The sequence below is a fragment of the Neopelma chrysocephalum genome, unplaced genomic scaffold, assembly GCF_003984885.1.
Source record: "Neopelma chrysocephalum unplaced genomic scaffold, ASM398488v2 Primary Assembly neopelma1_26, whole genome shotgun sequence".
Classification (NCBI taxonomy): Eukaryota; Metazoa; Chordata; class Aves; order Passeriformes; family Pipridae; genus Neopelma; species Neopelma chrysocephalum.
Window position 1 is genome coordinate 5,250,113 of NW_020897695.1, and position 25,879 is coordinate 5,275,991.

The 25,879-nt window shown below is 34.4% G+C and overlaps 1 protein-coding gene and 1 long non-coding RNA gene across 4 annotated transcripts in view; one reads left to right on the plus strand and one right to left on the minus strand.

The window, feature by feature from the left end:
• Positions 1-25,879, minus strand: part of ZNF385D (zinc finger protein 385D) — a 423,880-nt gene that overhangs the window by 26,926 nt on the left and 371,075 nt on the right. The gene's annotated exons all lie outside the window — the stretch shown is intronic.
• LOC113963886 lies at positions 4,214-24,083 on the plus strand. The gene is made up of 3 exons (XR_003532997.1): positions 4,214-4,525; positions 8,421-8,494; positions 23,139-24,083. It is a non-coding gene; the product is annotated as an uncharacterized LOC113963886 (long non-coding RNA).

Sequence of the window (25,879 nt, forward strand, 5' to 3'; positions counted from 1 at the left end):
ACAGTTAAAAGTATACACGTGCATGCACACACACTACGATGTTTTAATATTACAAAAGAATTTATTGCCTCCCTAGTGCAGTTTGTTGCACAAGGAAGACAGTTTTTAATAACAGTGATTTTCACCTCCTTTTTTAACATTTTGAATGTGCACTGTATGTTGCTAAAACCTCTGTCATAAAGTATGACAGCAAATAGTATACAGCAGCTCCACTTGTGAATCTGTCTGTCAAGGTCACACCTTACTTCTTACTCTGTGAAATATTAAATTGTTTACCTGCGTGAAGAAAATACTATTTATTGTTGTTTTGAATAACTATATTTTTGTCTGGCTTTACATTAATGGATCAGCTTGCCAGTTTTTCTCTAACTCTCTGTTTTACTTTGAGCACTCCTATCCACTCATATGACAGCAAGAATTAACCTGTCATTATTTGAATACTGCTGACCTTTTAACCACACCTAGGACAAAGTTTCAAATTGCCATAATAGTAGTAGTAATAATACCCACAACATTTGTTTCTGGATTTTTTAGACTGAAATATAGACTATGATATTGTAAACTGTTCTGACAACAAAACTAGCACACAGGTATATTGCAGTTTGCAACATCAGCCTCTTTCTATACTGGGTGTTGAACAAATTTGTTTTTTCTTCCCAGTGCTCCAGAGGTGGTGCGTCACTTCAGCTCTCAATGACAGAGGGTTATCATTGCTTATTTTAAGGCACATACTCACTGGACTCTGAGTTTCTTGACAGAAATGTGTCAAACTTACTTCCTGTAAGGTTTTCTTTTTTTGTTTGTTTGTTGAGAGATGGTAGGTAACAGATAGGTTTCTCATGGATCACAGAATCTGAGTTCGTAGGGACCCACAAGGATCATCGAGTCCAACTCTTAAGTGAATGGCCCACACAGGGATCCAAACCATGACCTTGGCATTATTAGCACCATGCTCTAACCCACTGAGCTAATCTCAGTTGCTGAAGCACAAAGTCTGCAACTGTACCTACTCTCAAATAGTACGTCAAAGGCTAAGAAAAGACAGCCTTTTTACTCAAAGACTTTCCTTGCATCTATACATGATACAATCAAAATTATGAAAATACTAGTACTTTACATACGTCTATGTCTGCAGCATCACAGTAAAAAAAAGAAACCATTGTTCTAACAGGTTTAGACCTTAAGTTGCACAACTTAGTTTACAATTCTTTGTAGGACTTATGCTGCCACCTGAGAATATTAAGAAAATGTTGAAGTAGGTGTGCTGTGGGTGTACAGCAGAAAAAATCTGGAAGGCTATTAAAGAGAAGAAGGCTTTATGGAGAGACTTTAAGAAGCAAAGATTATGAGGGTTATCTAGTACATGTGAAGAGACAGCTGTTTCAAGAATAAAAGTTAAATAAAAAACCAGACACCAAAAGGGCATGGAACGAGACAAAGAAATCTCCTAGAAAGCAATCTGCACAGAAGCCTAGCGCTGCAAGCATTCAGTAGGCAGGAAAACAAAGACTAAAGAACAATTTGCTATTTTTGATAGAAGCTTTTGATCACAGACTTAAAAAAGACATACATTTGTATGACAGAAGATATTTGCATCACATGTTTATCTTCACTGTTCAGGGGAGGAATATCGCAGAGTGGCAGAGTTGAAAATTCTGCTCACTATTCTGTTCACCGACAAATGTAAAATACAGGAACTCCATTTTGAGAAAACATTAACATTGCCATTAATCTAAAAAAATAAAAACCCTCCCCCAAACCTTTCCTGTATGTTCCTGAGTTTCAAACACAAAAGTTGTCACATTTTCACTTCCTTTTTGAGTATTTCTCAAAGTACTATGTTCTTTGATGATTCTATATCAATACATGTTTCATGCAGTGCCAGAATGATTTGTCTGACCAAGAAGATATCAATATTATTAAAAATCTTCACCTGTGAATATACAGACATTTTTCTATAAAGAACTTTCATGGATAATATAAAGAAATTAGAAGTATTTGATATGGAAGATCAGGTACAGCATGATAATTTCTTTCACAAAGATCATGTTTCCTTGAAAACCCACACAGGAATATGCCAGCATTTTGGAACACCTATTTATTTTTCTTTAAATTAAGCTCTCAGTTGATAATTTAAATTATTTAAAAAAAACAAAAATAAGAGTTGTTTCAAACAATAACTGAGCAAAACATTTTCCAAGGTAACGAATGCTGTAAAGGGAGTTTAGAATTAGTCCATCACAGTTTAAAAAACTTCTGTCCTGTGTCAGTACCAAAAAGAAAAAAAAAAAGCCACAACTAGTTCAGTGGTCTATAAATATATTTCTCAGGTGTCTGAAGCTAGAATAAAAAACGGTCATTAATGGATCATTAAAAAAACAGAAGTTTTTTTATCATAGCAACTGTCTGAAACAATTTTACTTGAGATCACACTTCTTCATCAATTATTCCATCTAGGCAGAAAATCTGGTTTATTCACCAGCTTTTCTATCAAAGACTGATTTTACTCTGTTTAGAAAAGGGAAAAACTTACTCCTTTGTTTCCTAAGAAGCAACCTAGTGGACTTGTTGACACAGATTTGAGTCACTGAAATAGAGAACTTTACTCCATGACTGGAAAAAAAAAGTTAAACATTTTGGAATGAGATCCAAAATATTTAAATAATCTCTAATTGCAGAAAACTACAAAGATGAAATCATGCATATAATTACAGTTCATAGATATTTTAAGAAGTGAAAACTGCTGACAAATGTTATTAATTTAGTCATACAGATAGAATTTGGCAATCCAGAGACATGGCCTATTCTTTTATTTAAGCTATTCCATTTTGAAATTAGGTGAAAACCAAATCTACTTAAATACAAGCAGTACGGAGAATTTGCCTAAACAACAATTATAAAAATCCTGCAAGAGTGTTTCAGTGAATGAAAAGGACATATGCCTGAGTAAGACTCATAGTATCATTCTGACAAGGATATTCAGGTGGTCTTTTAATTTAGCAAATAAATTATGTTTATCTTGGGAAAGGAAAGATTAAGAGCTATTGTAGAGTGATTAGAAACCCCCAAAATAAAATTCTGATTAAAATTTACTGATATAGGGCTCTATATTGCACATGATCTTTCATAATTTTTTCTTGCCTCACAGGATGATTTTTTCCACACTCATGGGTAGATATCACTAAACCTTTAAAAAGAAAGTAGAAAGAAAGAAAAATGCATCAGAAGTTTTCAAAGAAATCTTGTTATTAATGTAAAGCTGGTTTTGGTTTCAGAGTTTGGTTTGTTCATTTGTTTTTCTGTCTTCTCTGCTTTATTCTGTCAAAAGATTAGTCTCACACAACAGGAAAATTAATAATCTTGTTCATTTTATACATGGATGGCCAAAAAATTTAATGGATTTTTTTAAAATACAAATAATACAACACTAATCATATCCATTCCACACTCCAGACCCTTGGAAGCAAATATTTTTCAGTATCTTTTTGTTAGAGTGTTGTCCAACTGAAATCTTTACCCCTCATGCATGCAGTTCCAGCTGCCCTTTCCACTTCCACTTTAATGGATAACAGATGTCAAGCTCTTCTCTGTAGACTGCAACTCTTAAGATAGTGACCACACTTCTCCTACAGATCCGGTGAAGGGATTTCATGGAGCATTCAAGAACACTACAAATAATGACTTGCACATGTTGACTTGCTTTTTATTGAATATATTGTAAAGTCCTATGAACAGTAAGTCTTTTCAATCCAATACATTTACATAAATCATACTTTGAGGTTCATTATGGTCTTACAAACATCTGGACAAGAGAACATAAACTAATCAGCATTAACGAGATTTAGAGCATACTAATAATAAAGAGCAGGCCTTATACATACTTGGAGAGCGTGCTTTCATTGGAGACAGTGGGGGTTGAAAAGGGTAGCATCTCTTCTTTCATACCAGAAGGATTTACCAGTTACTTTCATCTCCTGGCAAAATGATTTTAATTTCAGAAGCAGATAACAACATTTCATTACAGTTTCAACCCATCTGCATTACTGATTGTCTGAAATGACCAAGCTAATTCTAACGTTAAAACCCCACGCTCATCTAGTCTCGGCATTATGCGTGATGTTACTTAGCCTACATTACTCACACATGGGTATTTACCACTCACAGAGAGGTAAAGTCATTCATTAACTCTGTGCACTTTTGGCAGAGAGAGTGGTCAGATTTTACACTGAGCTGCAAGAACTGTCAAACTGTCAGGGTGTCTTAAAAATCAAATTGCTCAGTTTAAAATAAAAAATGCATTTAACTCCTACATATGTGTTACAATCTGGCTTGCAGAGCGCAGGATTTTAATGGTGGATATAGGAATCAAAATGTTAATCTGGCATACATAATGTAGCCATGTTCTTAGCCTGGAAGTGTTTAACTGAACATTGTACTTTCCAGCAATTGTGAAGGCAAAACTGTCCAGAACTTGCTTTCTTCATAAGTTTGGACAATCATGGCCAAGGAAGCTGCAACTCAGAAGGTAAGACAGTTTACACATACTTCTTATAATACAAATCATATAAAACAATATAAACTCATGTAAAAACAGAGATGTCAATGAATCAAAATAATTTGTTATTAAAAATACATTTCTGAAAAATCTGGCAGTTGCCTAGGGAAGCCTGTGGAGTGAAGGATTTGTTTTTATTACTTGTCCTTACTATACCTGTTCCTATAATAATACAAATAGCATTGCAGAACTGTTCCTGTCATTTTAAAACAAAGCACCATCTCTTCAGCCTAAAGAGACTATAATATCTTTCCTAGACTAAAATGAGACTGCCTCAATAAGCATATAAAATCCAAACTATATTTTAAACTTTCCGAGGTAACCTGTGTTTCCTGAAAGTTTTACACATTTCTGATATTGATTATCTCATATTCCCAGCGGGAGGTGCATCAACAGCTGGAGGATCAGCCTGGAATTTAGGTTCCATGATTTTTTCACGACATCATTAAATGTTTGGAGTCTGAGATGAAAAATACTAAAACAAATAGCTAAAAAGAAGATTAAAGAGTATACATTTTTAATGAAAATAAAATTATTCAAATATTTATTTTATTTTGTTGCAAGGAAGGATCATACTGAGTATATTACAAGGACATAGTTAAATTAAAATTAAACCAACTTTGAAATAAAATAAAAATTATTCTCTGCACACGTATATATGGATAATTAAATCCTACATCGGCACTTTCACAGTTCTGAAATAATAGAAGAAGCACATTTAATAGAATGTTTTACCTCATTTCTCTCAGATGATTTTATGGAAGACTTGGCATTAATTCCCATGAACTTTTCACTGTGCAGTCAGCTATCATTTTGTCAAAAATCACATCTCTTGTATTCTTTCTTTCCCACATTTGAAAAACCTGCTCTAAGTTGAGATAGCCTTCAGATATCTCTGGAGAAGACATATTTTTATGCATTCTAATTTGCTGGACACACAGTCCACAGTTATGTTAGCAATCAGCGCTATTTCCTACAAAATTAAAACAATGGAGATATATGCTGTTCCTTCATTTTACACGTTGTTGAAGATTTACTTTATGTGTGTGAAATTTGCTCTCTCTCCAAACTGTGCAAATAAAAGATAATGTCAACATTGATAGAGTACGAAGAATAAGGGGGTAAAGTGGTCAGCACATAAACCATTTCTTGACAAACTCTTCCAGAATTTCGTTTAGTGCGGTGTCTGTCTGGCTTAACTACTTATCAGTTAGCTTGCTACGGCTATTTAAACAACTTGATCATGAATGTAAAAGTTAATCCTTTCTTGGATGTCATCCATAAGCAACATACAAATGTTTACAGCAGGTAGCAGATCTGGCATGCAGCAGTAATTTCACAGTATATATTTGTTAAATGAAGAAGAGCCCCCTAAAGATATTAAGGATTTGATGGTGGAGCCCTCTAGGAGGAAGAGACTGTGCAGGGCAACCACGGTATTACAGAGCCACCAGCACTGCTCAGCACCAGCCTTCTGCTAATGTCACACAGTCAAGCTTCACTATTTCACTGAGGTGCACAAATGACAATTTATCCATATATGTTTTCAGATGAGAGGAACAGCACTCCCCAACTGTCTCCAGTTTGACAGGAGAAAGGCCTAATAAGCATTTCTTAATTACTCATTAAATTTTCAATTTCTTTTTGTCTTTGATGCCCACAACTTGACGTTTACAATTCTTCAAAGCCTTCCCTTATTTTCTAATTATGATCTTCAATATTACTATTTTCTAATCATGATTGTTCTATAAGAATGGTGTTTTAAACATTTTTGACTGTTAAATCATTAGGTTTTTGGAGACACAAACACAATTATTTCATTACTGATCACTTCTTATTGATGTGCTTATTGGTGCACTGTGGTTAAAAATAACTGTATAACTGAAACATATTTACTCCCCCCCAATCTTTGTATAATGTAATAGTTTTGAAAGCACTGAACAACAACAATGAAGTCACTTTTTGATGGATAACTGTGCCTTCCCTGGAGTCTGGTTGTTTCACAGATTTTTAGTTTCTGACTAAAACTTGAATAAAATTATGTGCTTAGTGAAACTTTACACAGATAAACATCATCTTCATCATGGATAAGTAATGATTTCTCTTAAACATAGACATTTACTTGAAATGTCCAGCAAACCCTGAGAAAAATGTCTATAAAATAAGAGGAAATGGTAAATTAGATTTGTCCAATAGATATTAAAAGATGTAGATTGAAGCATGTAAATGTGCAAGAGTATGAAGTAGATGAAATAGTAGTGCAATAGAAAAGAGAAATAAAAATAGACTTTTTAGTACTTGGACTGCGATGTATGACTGAGTTTCCAAATACTTTTCCTGGAATTCAGGAACTAAGAACTGAGAACTGGGTTGTTCTACACATTCAAATTAGATCAGTATTGAAATTAAAAATCCCACAGCTCATATGAACCTCATACTAAGCAAAAAATATAGTCAGTCTGAAATAAACAGGAAATGGGTTGTGATAAAACTTGTAAACCAATTGCAATAAAGTTTGCAGAGGAAGGATAGTCCTGTAATTTAAGCATTTTACTGGTTTTCCAGATAAAGATTATTACATGAACGGGATCCATGTAATTAATTTCAAAACCAGGCATTCATCATGCACTTTTGATTGTCTCATCCCTTTCTCTGTCTGCTTATCTTTCTCACCCAGATCTGTGTTCACCATTCAAACCTCTTCAGATCTCAAAAGAAGAACAGTTTGCCAAAGTAATCCCCAAAGAAACACAGCCAGAGATACCTAATTCCATTCTCTCAAATGTGAAATAATGAAATTTTTCCATAGAAATACCCAGTCTAAAATGCAGAACAGTCAAGCAATAATGCATTCAACATCCTTGCATCACTGCTGTGATATAAACAGAGATTTCATATCATTTGAGAGGAACCAGTGGTCCACCTAGGTCAATGTTCTGTTTCAAATAGTAGCTGACACTATCAGTTTGAAAAGAAAACAAAAGACCAAATAAAAACAAAACAATCTCAAACCATCACCATTTTGGAATGAAGTATCCCTAGGGAAGATTATGATATTGTGCCTAGAGACTGGTTTATGTTCAAAGCTGTACAAAAGGAGACAGAGTTTTGCTTTGAAACCAGTTAAATTGTTAGACAAATAGTTTAAGACATCAAAACTGTACTTTTTAAAGCTCTTTCAAAGAAGTCTTAGGTCTAGTCACACCATTTTTACCCCTAGTCCCCTGAGGTACAGCCAGTTGTATAAAGATTTGCCTGCATAAATATTTTAAAACATTGTTCAAATAAAATTTTTTAAAAAACCCAACAAGCCAAACTCAAGACTGTAGCTTTAAACTAGTCAGAGCAGGACAAAAATTGTTTTAGTCTTTAACACAGTGTTTCATTTAGGATCACAGACAGAAGATAGACCAAGTAATCCTATGTGACACCATCAGCAAGACAAAAAAAAGGCGATTAAACAGGACACACTCCAGAAGTAGTGTAGTTTTTAAACCTGTCTAATACCAATGAGAAATGAGGCATTGGCAGAATTTTATAATGTCAGGATGCATAGGGAGGGATGGAGAACTTGCAAGGAGCAAGGAAGGATGTGTATTGCAAGCTAATAGAAATAAGAATGAGCCTGTCTGGAACAGAAAATTTCTTTGTATGTCAAAATATCAACTAAAAACTAACCAACAATAAAAGAATTCTTCCCTACATTTACTGCTTATCCCCTTACATCTTATTTCATCTATTGTTATTATGTTCCATTGTATCCTAATGTAAGGGCATTTTCCATCAACTCAGTAAAAATTTTATTGGATTGTAAAGACTGAACATTAACAGAGTGACACTGGATGTCCATATCTTCCGATCCCAGAACAGATGAGTTCCTTGAGTTCCTGGCTGTGTGCGTATCCCCTGATTTTACACTGAGAATAGTCCTGATGAAAGGTGAGAATACTGAATAATAAGAATACTGAAAAATGACACATCAATGGGGTCTGACCACTGAAATGATAATTCAGCTGCAATTTGGGTATGAAAGCAAGCATATGACAAAAATAATAACTTTTCCTGACAGAGTTGAATTTTATTGTTAAAACTATTTAGTTGAAGGAAGTTCTGGTATTGCACCTGCCGAATTGGGTTTGCCTACTATTGTGGAGAATCCATTTCTCATCTTATAGTCCTTTGGAATTCTCAAATTGGACATTTCCATCCCAAAATACTCATTCTGAGAGTCTGTTCAGAGCTACATGCTCAGAGCAAGCCTTATGCACACACACCAACGCTCAGCCAAAAATGGTCACTTCCTTTCAGCTCCCCAGCTAGTATGAGAGACCTCCATCTCAAAGTCCCTTTGAGGGTAGCAGCACAGGTCCCTAGATCTGATAAGTGTTTCCTGAAGGAAATCAGCTACATCAACTCAACTTTGTCTCACATATGCATCTGTTAAATATACTGCTGCACCTGCATAAATTAGCAACACAGACTGGCACTTTCTATAATCTTTCCACAGTGGTAACTGTCTGACTTTGTGACCAGCCTTTGTATAACCCACTCAATAATGATGATCACCTCAACCAGTCTTTAGCTTTTTATGGAAAATATAAATAAGATATTTTTATGCACACACATGTATACAAAAAGGTTTTTTACAATTTCAAACCATTTTTCTCACCCAAAGAAAAAATGAAATAATGTATATAGCTTCATAGTTGAAATATTCTGCATGAAGTAACTTGGAACCCAAATCTAGCCATATTTACCACTATTTATAATATTCTGATGGCATAAGATGACCAGACATTACATTTTAACACTCATCATCTGGTCTCTAGCCTTTTTACCACAACCCTATCACAAGATTTGGTGTGCATTCATTCTCACCATCTACAACACCTTAGAAACATGAAAAATAGCTTTGCCTAAACAGCTTTCATAGTTTAGTCTCAGTTTCACCAGGCCTTCTGCATATGTGAGCCCTCTGAACATGACTCATTCTAGTTTGGCTTTCTGTGAACCTTTTAAATCTCTCTGTCTTTTTAAGGCCTCTGATTATACATGTTCTTAAAATTGCATACAGCTGTCCAAACACAATCTTAAAAGCCCCTTGGAACATTAAAACAATTTTTCCTGAACTGCACTCTATCCCACTCTTTAACACTAACAGTGTTCTGTTTGCTTTTTTATCTTCACTTATGTGCAATACTGAGTTTGATTCCTTGATTGTTTACTGTCACATGCAGATACTACTCATGTGTGTTTGACAGGATGTGGCTATTGTGTATATTATCACTGTTTTAAATCTACTGCTCCACTGTTTCACAACAACCTGCTTGAAGACACAGATTAAGTTTGCCCACTTCAGTTTCATAATCAAATGATTATTGAAAATTAAGTTTAGTTTTTCTTCTTCTTCTATATTAAGACCTGATATAAATTCTTTTTAAACAAAAGGAAGTCTCTTTAACGTTATAGGGTTGTCCACGACCTCTTGTTTTATTTGCATGTTTTGCCAAAGTGCAAATCAAAAAGTTATTATTTTGGTGCACAGCTGATCTAACAACTGTCTTCCTAGACCAGGTTCCCTCATGCTTCTAAAAAATATTTTAGGTTATGTAAGTGACCTAGCATTTGGGCAAACATAGATGCAATGAGTTCAACCATTCAATTCAATGAAGGCTTGTGTTTTTGTTTGTTTGTTTTCCCCTCAAATGTAACTAATTATGTAATTTTGCACTTTCGAAGGCAGAGCAGGGACATAGAAATGACTGGAGATTAGTCTTCAAAGCTGGTACGGGATTTAATTTTTGTGATGATGGCATTTGGAACATGAATAGGCCTATTTCATTTGAAGAATGAAAATTCTGATACTTTAAAAGGCCATTGTGCAAGACTGTAGCAATGCTTATTAGAATAAACGCATTCCATGATACCAAGTTTCATTTTAATCATCTGTTTAGTTTAATCATAAAAGTTGAAAAATCACGAACGACAAATATTGCCTTAAGTCAGGCTGAATGATGTACCTGTTGTTTTATGAAAGCACAGAGTAAATCACAGAACCATAGAAGTTATTTGTCAAAAAGGAAGTATAATATTAAGTAATCCTTTCCTCTTGCACTGGTACAATTACTTTCTTCTTCATAACTGTGAATTTCATTCTTATTTTTATTTCCTTTGAAACACAAATATGAAACCAGGGTTGTCAAAACTAGTAACACCCCATACACACAATAAAAGACAGTTTATGAAAAGATAACTCTAATTTTCCATCTGGATACAAGTTTCTAGAGGCTTATAGACAACAGTACAGGATTTAAATTTATGTCTTAGAAATAACTTTTCATATTTTCTGTATTTAGCTTTCTAAAATTTAATTTTTAACTATACTGAGTTAATATTGTGTTGCAGTCTGAAGAGATCTGTCTCTGACTGACAGATTGAGGACAAGAATAGGGCATGACAGAAGCAAGAGCTGCAGCAGAGAATGTAAAAGGGCGTAGGATGTAGCAAAAGTGCATGAGAGCATAGTGAATAAAAGCTCTGACAGAAATGTTTCCTGTAGCCTTTCTTCGAACCTCTGACCAAAATCACCTTTAAAAGGAGGAGAGAAGCAGTGTTCACGGCTCCTTTTTTAAAGTGTGATAAGTAACACGAATGGATCCACTGTTAGTTGTCAACATTAATATCCTTCTCCAAAAAGGATTTTCAATTGTCCAGTGATAGCTAATAAGGTTACCATGATGCACGAGACCATAAGCAATATCATATGTCAGGAAAAAGGAAAAAGAGAAAGCAGAAGAGCAGGAAGATCTGAGCACCCTTTGAGTTATCTCTGTACCCCAGACCCAATGCTGCTCAGAAAAGGGACTAAAATGTGCTCCTTAATAAATGTTTCTGTTTTTTGCTGGATCACTTCCTTCAGCTGCTGATAAATTATACTACTCGTTTTTAATAATTTGTCTCTTTCAAAACTAACTACTAAGACCTGTTGACTTGCCCTTTGGGTTCTACAATGTGTGATATGTAGTCACATTAAGATGACTTAATTCCTTCTACTCAAATCGCTTGGTGGGGAATGGAAAAGGACATCAGACTTTTACTCTCTAGGACCTTTGCTCTCCAGTGCCCTGCCAGTTTAAAAGTCAACATACTGTCAATAACTTCTAAATCTGCGGCTTTCACTAAAAAAGGCCTAACAAGGGACTGGTGTTCCTGGTGTACCAGTGAAACAGATATTCACTTTTAAAGTGGCTGCCTTATGAGATAATAGTGAACACAGTATTAACAAATACAGTGTAAAATATTGTCCAGAATTCTGACCTCTAGAGACAAGCCTTTACTTCAACAAAAGAGGCACAGTCTAGAATTTAGTTTTACTAGGTGCATCTCTGTGTGTGTGTGTATGCAGATTTATCTTCAGAATGCAGTGATTTATTTGTCTATGGTTCTTAGAAGACAAGCAGGTATTATAGGCCCCTATATGAATATTTAATTAAAGGGAAAAATAGTATGATTTTTTTTTCTTAAGGAATCTCATTCTTACCTTAGATAGAGAGTATCAAATGAGATGCTTAAAATATGTGAAACAGCAAACTTCAATTGTAAGTTAAATATCGTTTACCGTGCTCCCAATAATAACCCTTTGGCAAAAGACCACACTATATTATTCCTAGTACAGCTGCTTGGCTTTGTTTGTGGGGTTTGGGTTTTTTCTTTCCTTTCCAGATGGTGGGTCATTAGAACTTTCCCAGAAAACTTCTAAACAAAAAAAAGTATATTTTCATACTCTCTTATTGATCTTTAATGCATAATCTTCTAAATGACTAGAGACCTCCCAAGAACTCCTGTTAGTTTTGTTTGTTCTTTTTTCACCATACAAGTTTAAACATCAAGAGATTTAATTACCATTAGAAGAATTTTCCTCCCATGGCCTAAAATCTACATGGCTAATTTTCCCCTCAGACTCCTTAGTCCTGGTAGAATTAGTGAAATAGCTTATTCTTAGCAATATTTACATAGTCTGCCAGGGAACTTTCAGCATGAAAGTCATAGAGAGAGAAGAATAAGCAATTAGTACTTGCTAGGAATGCTCTTTCTCATTTGGCTAGGAGATCAAAGTTGAATCATTATTTGACCATATTCTAAATACTATATTTACTAAATGCAAATGCACAGAGAGAATGTATTCAATTTGTCAAGTCATTTTTGGCCATTTTAGGAAAAAATCATTATGAATGTCATAACTACCCATTACTGGGGACATTTTGAATTACACTGTCCTTTGAATGAGCACTAATAGGTTAGAATGTTAAAGTCAATATACACAGTTATATAAAATAAATTTCAAATAGAATGAAAGTGACATCAAGTTAATGCATCTTGAGGAGAAAAACAAACCAAAAAAAGCTACAGGTCAATATTAGATACTTTCATTTAAAGGACTACAAAAGAAGAATATTGGAGTAAGAAGTGTATTTCTTCAAATGTCAACATTTCTATTTCTGTACGTCTTTAGACAGGTGAGATGCAAAATGGATAAATTCCTATTTCTATCTTTTTTTAAATGTTCTTCATTCCTTCACACTGACTGTGTATATAAGTTATCCATCTGAATGAATATTAATGGCAGCCTCCTTGGTTTTGAACACACAAACACAAAATGATTTCTGAATTTAAATGAAGAAGAGATATTCAGAAGGTGGTATTTTTTAGCTGAGGAAATCACAGCCAAAGCAATCCTCTAGAAAAGGAACAAAAGAGACAGAAATGTAGCAGAAAGCAGCATTAATTTCATATACATGTTAACAAACAATAGTTTGTTGTCGTTCTTAGCCCACAAAACTTAAGCCTCTTGAACCTCTTAAATAAAATTTTGATCATTTCCAGTAATAACCTATAGAAAACTCTATATTTGATGGTAGGCAGGACTGTCAGATACTGCAGTCTTGTTCTATTCTTAGGATAAAATGCAAATATGTCATCTCAGTTACTATCTTATGGAAAACAGCTTTATGTCAATAAGTGAAAATTCAACATTGCATCAGAACTTTCATTTTCAAGGACCTTTCATAATTTTCTATTTATTATTTGGTTTCTCTTGATACTTTCTAAAATAGTTTTTTTGCTTTATCGGATTACAGAAGAATACTTAAATGGAGTACCCTTGTTTCTAGAATCATAGAATCATAGAATCACCTGGGTTGGAAAAGACTCCCGAGGTCATCAAGTCCAACCCTTGATCCAACACCGTCGTGGTTACTAGACCATGGCACTAAGCGCCACATCCAGTCTCATCTTTGAAACCTCCAGGGATGGTGGATTCACCACCTCCCTGGGCAGCCCATTCCAATGTTTGATTACTCTCTCTGTAAAAAATTTTTTCTTAATATCCAACATAAACCTCCCCTGGCACAGCTTAAGACCATGCCCTCTTGTCTTACTGCTGGTTGCCTGGGAGAAGAGACCAACCCCCACCCGGCTACAACCTCCTTTCAGGGAGTTGTAGAGTGATGCAGTCTCCCCTGAGCCTCCTCTTCTCCAGGCTAAACAACCCCAGCTCTCTCAGCCTCTCCTCATAGGACTTGTGCTCAAATCCCTTCATCGGCCTCATAATGACTTAGTTGAAACATGGAGCAGCTTATGGTCTTGAAAACTTATACAGGGACAAATAAACATGATCATTAAGAATACAAACAACAGTAAACTGATTCAGTTAATATCAAGCCTGTAAGTAGTAATTAGAACAGCACTAATGAATAAATTTGCAACAGTAAAAATCCCAAATCTTGGACATGAGTGGACTAACTTACTTTTCAATGACAGGAACACAGAAGTTAATATGTTTAGAGATTTCTCATTTTGTTGCAGTTCATAAGGAAGCAACACTTATCTGAATGAAATTCACTCCCATTCCCTTGAGAGCATTTTGTTGAGAATAGTTCCACTTTCACTGAAGTAAATTAATCATTTGCTGACAGGAAAAAACCCCAACACAACAAAACAAACAATCAAAAGACCCTTAAATTCCTTTTGTCTGGATAGTTTTCATGCTATTTTTATCTTGAAATATGAAATCAAAATCAGTCAAGGAATATAAGAACAAATAACTCATTAAAATACGTTAAAAGCACTAATAATCAAGAAAAAGCAAATCAGTATCAACGATAACTAAGAAATAAGTGTATATAAAAATGACCAAGATCTGAAGTGAATATCTTTACATATCTCTAATATAGAAGTGTTAGAACTATTATAATTCCCATGGAACCACTCCAAGAGAAAAAAATATGGGGAGGGGTAAGAGGTTAGTTCAGGAGTCATTATTTATATATCTTGCAGTAAAAAATTACTTTCTGTTGTTGAAAAATATATTAAAGTAACCTCTTTTTTTCCTGTAACAAAAAAGAAAATGCGGTGGAGAGTGACAGCATCCATAAACATTTCCATAACATTGAAGTAAGTCTAGTTAATGCATGGAAAAGTTTTCATTAAGACAACTAAGTTAATATGAGTTCTCAGGGAACTGCCGCCTTCACTTGTATGTGTCCACACTCAAAGATACACACTAGATACAGAGTCTTAAAACCAAACATTCTACCTACATGTTTTTCTCTCACTCTTCTGTGATATTTTTCCTTGGAAGATGTATAGTAAAAATCATAAACATCTTCTTGGCCCTGAGCAGTTAAAGTTTTTAGCAAATACTAAATTATAGATTTCCACTTTTAACGTTTTAAGCCACCAAATGATAAACAGGAACAGTATTAATAAAATTAAGAATCTGAAACTTCCTGCAGCTATTCAAAGATTACTCTTCTACAGAGTTTACAAGAAAAACTGTTGCTTTTGGCATAACTGAGAGTTTCCTGTATTTCTTATGTCAAGCTAAAGATAATAGATGAAAATGTTACATATGTATATGAGGAGCTTGGGAAGGAAACAGATGCTTTAAATTGGTCTCTGTGAAGCACTGAGTGCAGATGGGAAATACACTATTAAAACATGGTCATTATATTACTTTTACTATCTCCCGTCTGAACAAAACAGAGGTCAGTTAAGGGCTAACTTGTTTGGTGATTCAATTGGGGTGAACATTAGCACACCCAGGGTTAATAAAACATGCTTAGGAAAAATCTTACAGGAAAATATACTACATAATAAGCTGCAAATAGCCTATAGCAACAGAGGGATAGCACACCCTGAATCTGGTGTCTTGGTTGACACTCTAAAAGCACCATGCTTTCGTCACAAAAGCTATTGGCAGGTAGAGGGTGTAGACATCAGAAATGAATTACGTATTCCAGGAATAAGAAAGAGGCAGGAATTATAAAGACAAAACCTCAGACTTGGCTCTCATTCATATCACAACCTGAAGTAACACATTTATTAAAGCTACAGTAAATGTGTAAATTTACATTACAGTAAGTAGTTAAACTAACAGATGAAAGAGTCTTTCAATGTCATTAATGGTCACTGAAGTTAAAAGAAAAAAACAAAACCTGCAAACAAATAAACAAAAAACAACAACAAAAGCAACAAAAGCCACAACTGGATATGTTGAGCTTGTTCATCCCCAGATGTCTATACCTGAATACTCTCTCTTAGGATCTGGAAAGAGATTGCAGATTGATGTGACCTATTCTGGGGAATTGTAATAGAGGGAGATCAAATGCTCACTAGAAGAGATGATTTCATTCCATCTACTACAAAAACATAGGTCCCTTCCAACTTGACATATTCTGTGATTCTGTAATGTTTCCATAAAGGAAGGTCAAACTCATGCTAGGTGAGCTGACTTCATGCCCAAGTATTTAACTTACTTGGGTTTTTTGTGGTTTTTTTTTCCTCCTTCATTTATTTTGGAAAAGTAGAAGATTGAATTGCTACATCAATTGAAGGGAGCACTAAACATGCAAGTTTCAACTCAGAAGAACCTTAGATAATCAGGACATCGACTATTGTCAGTTGACAATTATTTGCCCTTCACTCCTCCTCCCTCCTCCAAGCATAAAATCCCATTTATATAGTTACTATTGAGGAAGCTTACAAATACATCTCTCTCTCAAACTATAAACTCCATTCAGACAAAAATAACATTATCAACTTCCGTGATTTAAATGGTTGTAAAATCACTTTCACTCAAAATTCACTGACTACTTGATGACATGCTGGGCAAAGAGTAGTTTAGCAGAAATTATTTGCTTCACAGAACAAATACAGTCCATGCAATTTATTGTATTTCAAAAACATCCAAAAGATCTGACAATACTTTCCTGTGTTGCTAGTGAAGCTCATAGATTTGCTATTAACAAAAGTTTTAGTTCTTAAATAATGTTAGATAATTAAAAGTAGAGAGAGAGAGTAGACTCTTACCTAGAAAATTCTGAACTACTTTTTCAAAGCTTTTTGCTTCACATTCCTCAGAGCAATTAAAAAAAAAATTAAAGTAAGAAAAACTGTTAGAATCTTGACATATCTATTCTTCCTCTTTTACTTTATATTCTATAAAAAGCTTTGAAAATTATTCAAAAGTAACATTTTCAACAACCATAACAACATAACTTGAAGGCTGAATTCTCCTTCTATTAACTTCTCTTTAAAACTGGAAAATCTAAAAATCTGAGTAAAACACATTAAAACCCATGAAAAGCTGACTTAACTGAAATCAATAAGAATTTCTACAGAATAATTTTTTTTTTTCTGGAGGTTTTCAGTTTACTTAAAATAGGTATTATGAGATTAACGTATTATTCTGATTAATAATTCTCTTCAGACTCAGCTGTTTGCGTATTGAGCATAACTTCATGTAAAATGTAAACCATGCTTATAGTTTCTTCACCTCACTTATAAAAGAAGCTTTTTTGTCTCCCTGATTATGTTGAAGATCTATCTGTTGATGAAGGATTGAAAGATGCAAGCAGCTTATTGTACGAACTTCATATTTTAAAGCTTTGTTCAGTTTTCAATTATGTTTCACATCTGAAAGGTAATGATATATGGACTTAGGTAATCTTGAAAAGGAAGTGACTTGAAAATTATGATTGGGATTGTAATTGTAGGTAAATTGAGACAGTCGCACAGTCATAAATGGTAGTTAACTTATTTCCAAGCAGGCTATTTGACTGTTACATGCTGATCCTCACTTAAGCTAAATATCAGATGCAATATAAAAGAATATATCTATGCTAATTACAAGAGGTCTGATGAATCCTTAATTGCTTAATTCTGTGAAACACAAGAAAGAGAAAGGGTGATTCTGTGAATGCCAGCATGAGGACCTTATATGGTAAAAACTAAGGTGCCTCTGATATATAGATAAAATATGAGCAAAAGCTTTAAAAATGTTTAAGTTCAGACTTAGGTCCTTAAATTCCACACTTCAAATGTCTAAGACCGTTAACTAGACAGAAATTCATTATATTACCAAATTCTGTGGTGTCTTTGTTCCATACTTGCTCATTTGAGAAAGAGTTTATGGATTTGTTTCTATTCAGTGCTTCTCAGGCATATCCCTGAATGGAATCAAAGTAATACTGCCATTTCAAGCTAATTAATAACATTTATCTTAAATAAAGATTTGTAAATTTTTGTTTTCATTGTAGAAGATGAATCATTAGTCTTCAAAGCACTATGACAACAATAAGAGCAACAAAAATAACGTGGCAATTGCTTTCAAAACTTCAGAAGTTCGAATGTGATCACCTATCAAAAGCAAATAAGACTAATACATTTGTTTTTCAACTTAAACTATTACAAATAAGATTTTAGCTTTGGTTTACCTTACTGGAAATGGTCTTTGTAGTTATCCTGTACTTATTAAGATCCTGAATGAGCTTTAGTATTAAGGAAAGAAGTTCCAAATGATAGCTACACACAACAGCCACAATTTCCCTGTAAAAGAATTTTCCTGGAAGGGTATCATTTGGATGTTAGTAGCTAATTAATGCTAACTCCCCCACAAAAAATCCCAAACTCCCCCACCAAAAAACCCCACCTCAAAACCAAAACCAATATATTGGTAAAATTATGAAGCTTAACTTCATGCATAATCCTTAATGTGCCAATGTCTTTCTTTCACTTCCTAATCCAAAATGGCGCACATCAAAATTGAGATAAATGCAAAAATTCTAACACAAATCCAGATGTATAATTTTATAATTACAGTCCAAAGCAAAGAATCTTGGATTAAAAAAGCAACCAATCAACAATGTGGTACTTAAAAAAACTGTATCAAAATGAACAGTCAAAATTTAAGTTCATGCATCTTATTTCTGATTTAGAGGGATAATTCTTGTAGTTATTCCTTAACTTGCCTAAATTGTCATAGATGGATGAACTGCAGATAGGTGTTTTGATGTGTGAACAGAATTTGAGAACTGTGTGGAAACTATAGCACAATTGATGAGTGCACAGACTGTAAACTCATTTTCCTGAATATGACTTTAATTAATTTAGAGTTAGACATGTGAGCAAAGTACTTGAAAACTTGTAACAATGTTCAGCAACTTTCAGATGACTACCAAGTGGCCTAATTTTGTAATAACATCAGAAAAAGAAATTTACAGTGCAAGACTATTTGTTGTAGCACTTAATACTAAATTTACATGCCTCTATAATTTACTTCACTTATGGCTGTCTCTTATATTAATATTCATTGTAAAAGTCGTCTTCTAATACTACTTGATTTGACAGGAAAGCATTAGCTATGACAAATGCTTTTTAATGTGCTCAGACAATATTAATACAAGCAGAATTTCTGATAATTGCTGTTCCTTAAATACAAAGATTTTCTTTTTAATTTGAATTTACTTTTCCTCTCTTCTTCCAACCTTTCACTAACACAAGTTTTGATAACTATACGTTAGTCAGAATCATTCCTAAGCTCAGCTTGGAGTGCAAGACCATGTGAAAAACGGAACCAAATCAGTCCTTTTAGAAATTTTAAGGTACAAAAATTGTCATGATATTAGGGTTTGGGGAGGGTTGTTTTAAGTAGAAGAAAATCTTTTTCCTTAGCTATTTTATGTAACAGTAAACAAATTCTTCCTCCTTAGGAGATGACTTGTTCATGGAAGTTCCTTATCCACACGTAATCTAAAATAATCAGAATGTTTACAAGCATAAAGTAGAATAAACCTGGCTGCCACATTTACTACTGCTCTATAGAGTTCTTGCCTGCAGAAATAAGGCCTAAAGTTTCAGAGGCTACATGAGTAATGTACTACCACAAATTACATTGAAATATTGCAACATAAATAGATAATAAAATTACCCTGTAAGGTCATAGTGCAAAGATACCCATTCTAAAAAAAAAAATAAATTTACAGCACTCTGAGGTACACAGGGTAGAACCCATGACTCAGCGTTTATCAGAAATTATATCATAATCATAGTTCAGCTTCATAAATATGTTAATTAATCCACTCAGAATACAACGCTGAAAAAAAAGTTGCTATAGAATAGTGCTACCAGTCTTTTTTTCTATAATAGCTATAAGTCTACCTTGTCCTTAGGCAGAATTGCCAAAAATTTATACCAAGCACAGTAGAATCAACTCTCGATTTCTTGTGTTTTCTAAGACATTAATATGATATTTTTTTATAGTCTGAGATGCCAGAGTTGTCCAGATAAATATTTGTCATGCTCATATATAAAAAGAGGTATAGTCTGAGACTCTACTTTCTACAAAACCAAATGCCAAGTCATCTTCACAACAAATATTCAGGGAAAATGTTTCTCTTTCCTGGTATCAATGGCAAATAGGTAATTAATGCAACCAGTAAGTCTGTTTACTTATAGTACAGAAGGTACACCTATTGTAGGAGTAACATGTTCATGGTGCACAGCAAAGCTCATTGAGAACCTCATGAAAATTTAAACGTATAGACTGAATAGAGGAAAACAGAGAGGTTTTGTATCATCATTTTAAAGCAGATAATTAATTTTGCAACCCTGTCCCATCTCAGTTATGTTCGTCGTATAAAAGTTGCCACTGTTGGGATCTCTTTGGAGACAGAAATGCCCATGGCTTGGCAGAGGATGTGGCACAAACCAAGAGCCCCAAATCCATTTTGGACTAGAATCCGTTGAGGAATATACAAAAAAGAGAAATATAAATACCAGACAGACAGTTAATGTACTCTATCTAAATCCTGAACTCTTCCTAGGTTTTTTTTTGGTGGTTTCTGGGGCTCTGAACAACATAGCTACCAAATAGGTAATGTTGGAACTAGCATGACCTAATTCATAGCTGGAGCTTCTGGAATTCCTCCATCAATTCCACTGGGTTTTATTCCCATTTTTCCATATGTAAAAGTATCCCAGCTTTCTGGTTGTTTTTTTCTACTTTGATAATCCTAGTGTCAATCAATATAACTGTGACATAACTCATTTGAATTGAAATTGGATAACCCATTCTATTAGCTTAGGAATTTTTTATTTTATTTATTATTTTTAATTTATTGTTATTATTATTCATCTCATAACACTGTATCAACCAGTGATGAATGGTAAATATAAATTTATGCAATGGGCACTGGGGAAATTCTCTTTAAACCTTTCCCTGGCTCTGTGCAAAATTCTATCAATGATAGTCAAAACTTTTAGATGCACTTAAAATACACATTCCATTCAGAAGATTTCGATGAAATAAATTTCAGTAGTAGCTGTTTAAGGATTCTTTGTCAGGCTACTTGCTGTGTACATTTACAAAACTTCACAAATAGTCTATAAATAATGCTACTATGATGAGCTTCAGCACTTCTTTTAAAGCTGGAAACTATGTGTTTGACAACATAAGTTTGTCTGATCTGGAAAGCAGGCAACTTTTTGGCATAATTGAAGTGGGAAAACAATAAAAGAAACTGTACATGACTGCATTGCTAATAACATCCTGTATTTCTCTATCAGAATAATTCATTTCCCTAGAGACCCAAAAGAAGAATCTTCAGTAGATCACACTGTTGCTTCACTAGCCTGTAGCTAAGCCAGGGTAAAGAAGTATTCCAAATAATAACTGTTTGGCATAACAAAAATTATGGAATCATAGAATGGTTGGGTTGGAAGGGCTCTTAAAAATCATCTAGTTCCAACCCCACTGCTATGGGTTATTATTTCTCATATGAAAATTTCTTTCTGAGTAAAAAACACCAATAGATTGGCAAAGCAGAGCTTTTTCATGAAAGCACTATTGTTCATATCTGAAGGAAGAATTTGGGGTATCAGTTTCATTATTCTGACATCAGTCAACCATTCAGTACCACACAGATGCATCTTCTTTCCCCATCTACACTATAAAACTTCAAACCAAATTCAATTTCTGTAAGCCTCTTGGGTGATGATCACACTGAGGTTAAATTAAATTAAGAAATGTCTTAAACTGTCTGTGAAATGAATACTTCAGTCTCCTAAGGCTTCTACTGGTCAATTTATTAACTTTATTGCCAATACTTCAAATACTACGTTTCAGTACTTCAGATATTCAGGTCAGATGCTTAAAAATCCATTTAAATAAAATAAATAATAATGAATTCTTCAGACCAGGTGTTGAAGCAGTTAGTAGTATATTTGGTTAACTATGAATAATAAAAATAAATGTCTTTGCTCCATTCACATAATCAGAGATATATTAAAAAAACCCAAACCAAACTAAACCAAACCAAAACCAAAAAAAACCAAAACACATCAAATGTACAGAGCTTCCATCCTTTGATAAGATATCAAATCCTGTCCCTTGCTTCAGACACTGCCCAAGTATATAGTAATGACCTCGAAAAAGATGAGCATGTTCTTCAAAGTGATACTGAAGGACTCAGTAGGCAGAAAGGAGGGCTCAGCCACCGGAAAGAACTCCCTGCCAACCATAAAGCAAGTGTACACACAATACCTGCCGCTCAGGCTATGATGACACACTGCTAAAGGAAGATAAATGAACTCCCAAATATGTAAGGCTGGAAATGTCAGCAATATATCTCATGAGTTCCATAATGACAGGTACCTTGACTCAATACAGTGTCCTGTCTACAGCACACGAGGAGGAGAAAAATACTAAGTTGTAAGTAGCACAGCTGCGTGCAAGTGCAGAAAAGAGACAAACTGTTATTTCCAATTCTCTGGTTTGGGTTTTGGGTTTGTTTGAGTTTGTTTTTTGGGATTGGCTGTTTGTTTGTTTGTTGGTTGGATTTTTTTTTGTTTGTTTTTGCACAAACAGCAGTCAGTAATTAACTGAATAAAAGTAGTACAGGCAGAGGCTGAGGATAATGCAAAATGAATGAACCAGATTAGTATCCACAACTCCTAGATTATTTTTTTTTCCTCTGCATCTTTGTGTTTCCCCCGAGTACTCCTATTTCAAAGGTCTACTTTGAAGTGTCCTAAAAAGTGAAGTTTTGCATTTCTAAAAATCTCTTTAAAGTACTAGAAAGAATATTACCTGAAGGAAACAATGAGACAGATTCCCAGTCACAGATGGTTCTTCGAGACTATTACTGATCAACAAAAATGTAGCAGTTGACAATCACACTGTTAGTGCTAATTAGTAGGAGTGGGCTAATTCAAAATCCCATTAATTTTCTTTCTTTCTTTACAGTGAGCTAGGAATTGTTTAAAGCTTAAACTAAAATGACAGAGATGACAGTCATGAAGCAAGCTTCACAGTTGTGATAGAAGACAACCAAGAACCTTGACTTGGAGCTAGACAAACAATTGGATAATTAAAAGGCAATCCAGTAACAACTTGGCATTTGTGAACAGCCGTCACAGTGGACAGCATGAAGAATCCCCTGGCACAGGAAAAACAGAATGAGAATCTCAAACTTTTGCACAGTGAAACAAATGTTAAAAGTGAAAAAATTATCAACAATAAAAGAGTGATGATTAAAGGCTTAAATTTGTAGTAGCAGGCTTGGAAATTTTCCGTTAAATGTACCCAAACACACTAATTAAGTAACTATATATAAGTAATTATATATTCAGATAGATGGTTGTTTGCCTTTTAAATAATTCAGCTAACCTTAAATGGGTGCCTTGAATTTGAATCCAGAAAGTATTCAAAAGTCTGCTAAAAATGTGAAAAAGAGATGGAGCCCCTGTGCAAGTGGAGGTTGGTGCTCCAAATCTGATGTGGTAGTGGTTTTGTCAGTGTGTACTTTACATCTACTCCATTAGTTTCCATGGTGTTCTTCTGTTCATCACGGGCATAATTCACCTTCTCCACTCAGTAGTGTGGTTACCACTCTCACTTAAGCAAGAGCTGCAGGACCCATGACACAACATGTACCTCAGCCTGGCAAACTACAGTTGGAAAAAAGCAGCAGGAACGAAAGCCCTTTTATTTCCTCTCTTCATCTTGGTAAATCAGCATCTGACCACCCGGATATCATGCAGGAATTTATCTACATTTAAACGCAAACACCTACTGACTTGCAACGGATCCATTTTGTAGACTAATTGTGTATGACTTTTCATGAGGGGAGTATCAGTCATAAGTTTATAGCCACAAAAGCAATTTTTATCAAGTTAAAAGTTCCCAAATCTTAGCAGTTTGAAATAAAAGAACTGATTCACATTTTGGCTCCTGCAAGCCATGCTACTGATTTTGTTCAGAAGCATTCCCCAAGTAGCATGCTCGCCAGGGCTGTGAGCATTGTCTCTCCCATGCACACACACACTAAAAGTGTCCCCTCTACTGAGGTATCAAGTCTCTGCTGAAGTTCACTTGCACTAGTCATACTCTGAGAGGGAGATAACACACTAATCCTTCTCCAAACCACTGTCCTTGCCCTGTGTCTGGTGGCATAACAGGGATCTAGCAGATACGAAGGATGTTCAGGAAAAGCATAACAAGGTTGTTTGGCAATATCTATCACGTATTTCAAGCTCCCTATGTACTGCCATCAATAGCTGCTGATATTTTCCAGTACCTGAAAGGAAGAAAAAAGTGAAGCATCTTTCCCTACTGGGAAATATTGGTTTATTAAGGGCAACTACTTCAAGCAAATTCAACTAGATAGCTGTAGTGGGTAATCGGTTGATGCAACTTTCAGAAGGATCTGCTAAGACGATGCTAGAAACTTGCAGCTATTAAATCAGCGGAGCAGAAAATGAACCAGAAATAGTAAAAAGTAAAATGTAGCAAAGGAAGGGATTAAAACTTCATGGCAGCTGTCTCAGGACTCCTCTGATAAGGTGAATGAACTAAAGAGTTCATTTCAGTGCTCTAATGTAAGAAAATGGTTATTTGCCAGCAGATGTGAGATCATTTGAAAAGTATGATAAAAAAGTCTGATTTTTTTAATTTGCATTCTCTCTAATACTCATCTGGAAACATGAGTTAATGTACCTACCTATGCTTTGATCAGTGCAGATCTACTGGATTAAATAAATAAATCCTTCTGAATCTTCTAAAATGATTATTATAAGTCTTAAAACTAATCAGAGGTGGAATAAGGAAGTGGAACAAGGAAGGGGAAATAGTACTAAATTCTGATTGAAAGAAGTAGGAAGAATGTTTGACAGTACACAGCTTGTGAATTAAAACAGATTTAATTCTCATTTAATTTAAATTCTAGTAATGACAGAAAAAGAAAATACTAAAGCAGGTGTAATTATAGAAAGAAATTAGTCTTCCAGAGAAATAAAATATTTTCAATTTTTTGACATAATTAAGCACACTGAGACAGGATATAGTCAGTTTTCACCGTAAAGCTTTTGTCTAAACAGACAAACCTACACCAGCAACTATAATTATCTAAGGTTTTATTTAATCAAGCTCTATTTATTTGTCCAGTTCTGTACAAAACACAGAAAGATAAAGTCTTATGACGTAAGTAGGACATACCTCAAGAATCAGTTATTGAGTTTTCAAAACACATATTGTTTGACTGAAGTCAAATAAATTGGTCTCACGTTTCAATTTAAGTTTTATAATATTTGCCACTTGGAAGACTTCATTACAGAATATCTCAAATGTATAATACACAATATCTGCATTCTCCAAGCAATAAAAACTTTTTTTCTGGGAGGAGTCAGGAAGACAAATTATTCATTTGAAGCCAGAAGAAGTACACATGTCAGTTTACTCTAACATAAAACAGAACATTTTCCAGATGACTTTCATTATTAATTCCTGAGTCAAACCTTATAGCTTTGGTCAAATGAGTCTGGAATTTCACATGAGATTTTGTATATCTTATAATCCTTTTCAGTGTTAAGAACTTTGGTCTTGATTGTGGAATATTTTCCATTTCAGTCTTTGGTAACGCCACATCTTCCAAATACTATGAGTTGTTTTCCTATTAGATTGTTGTTCTCATGCAAATTTTTATAGAC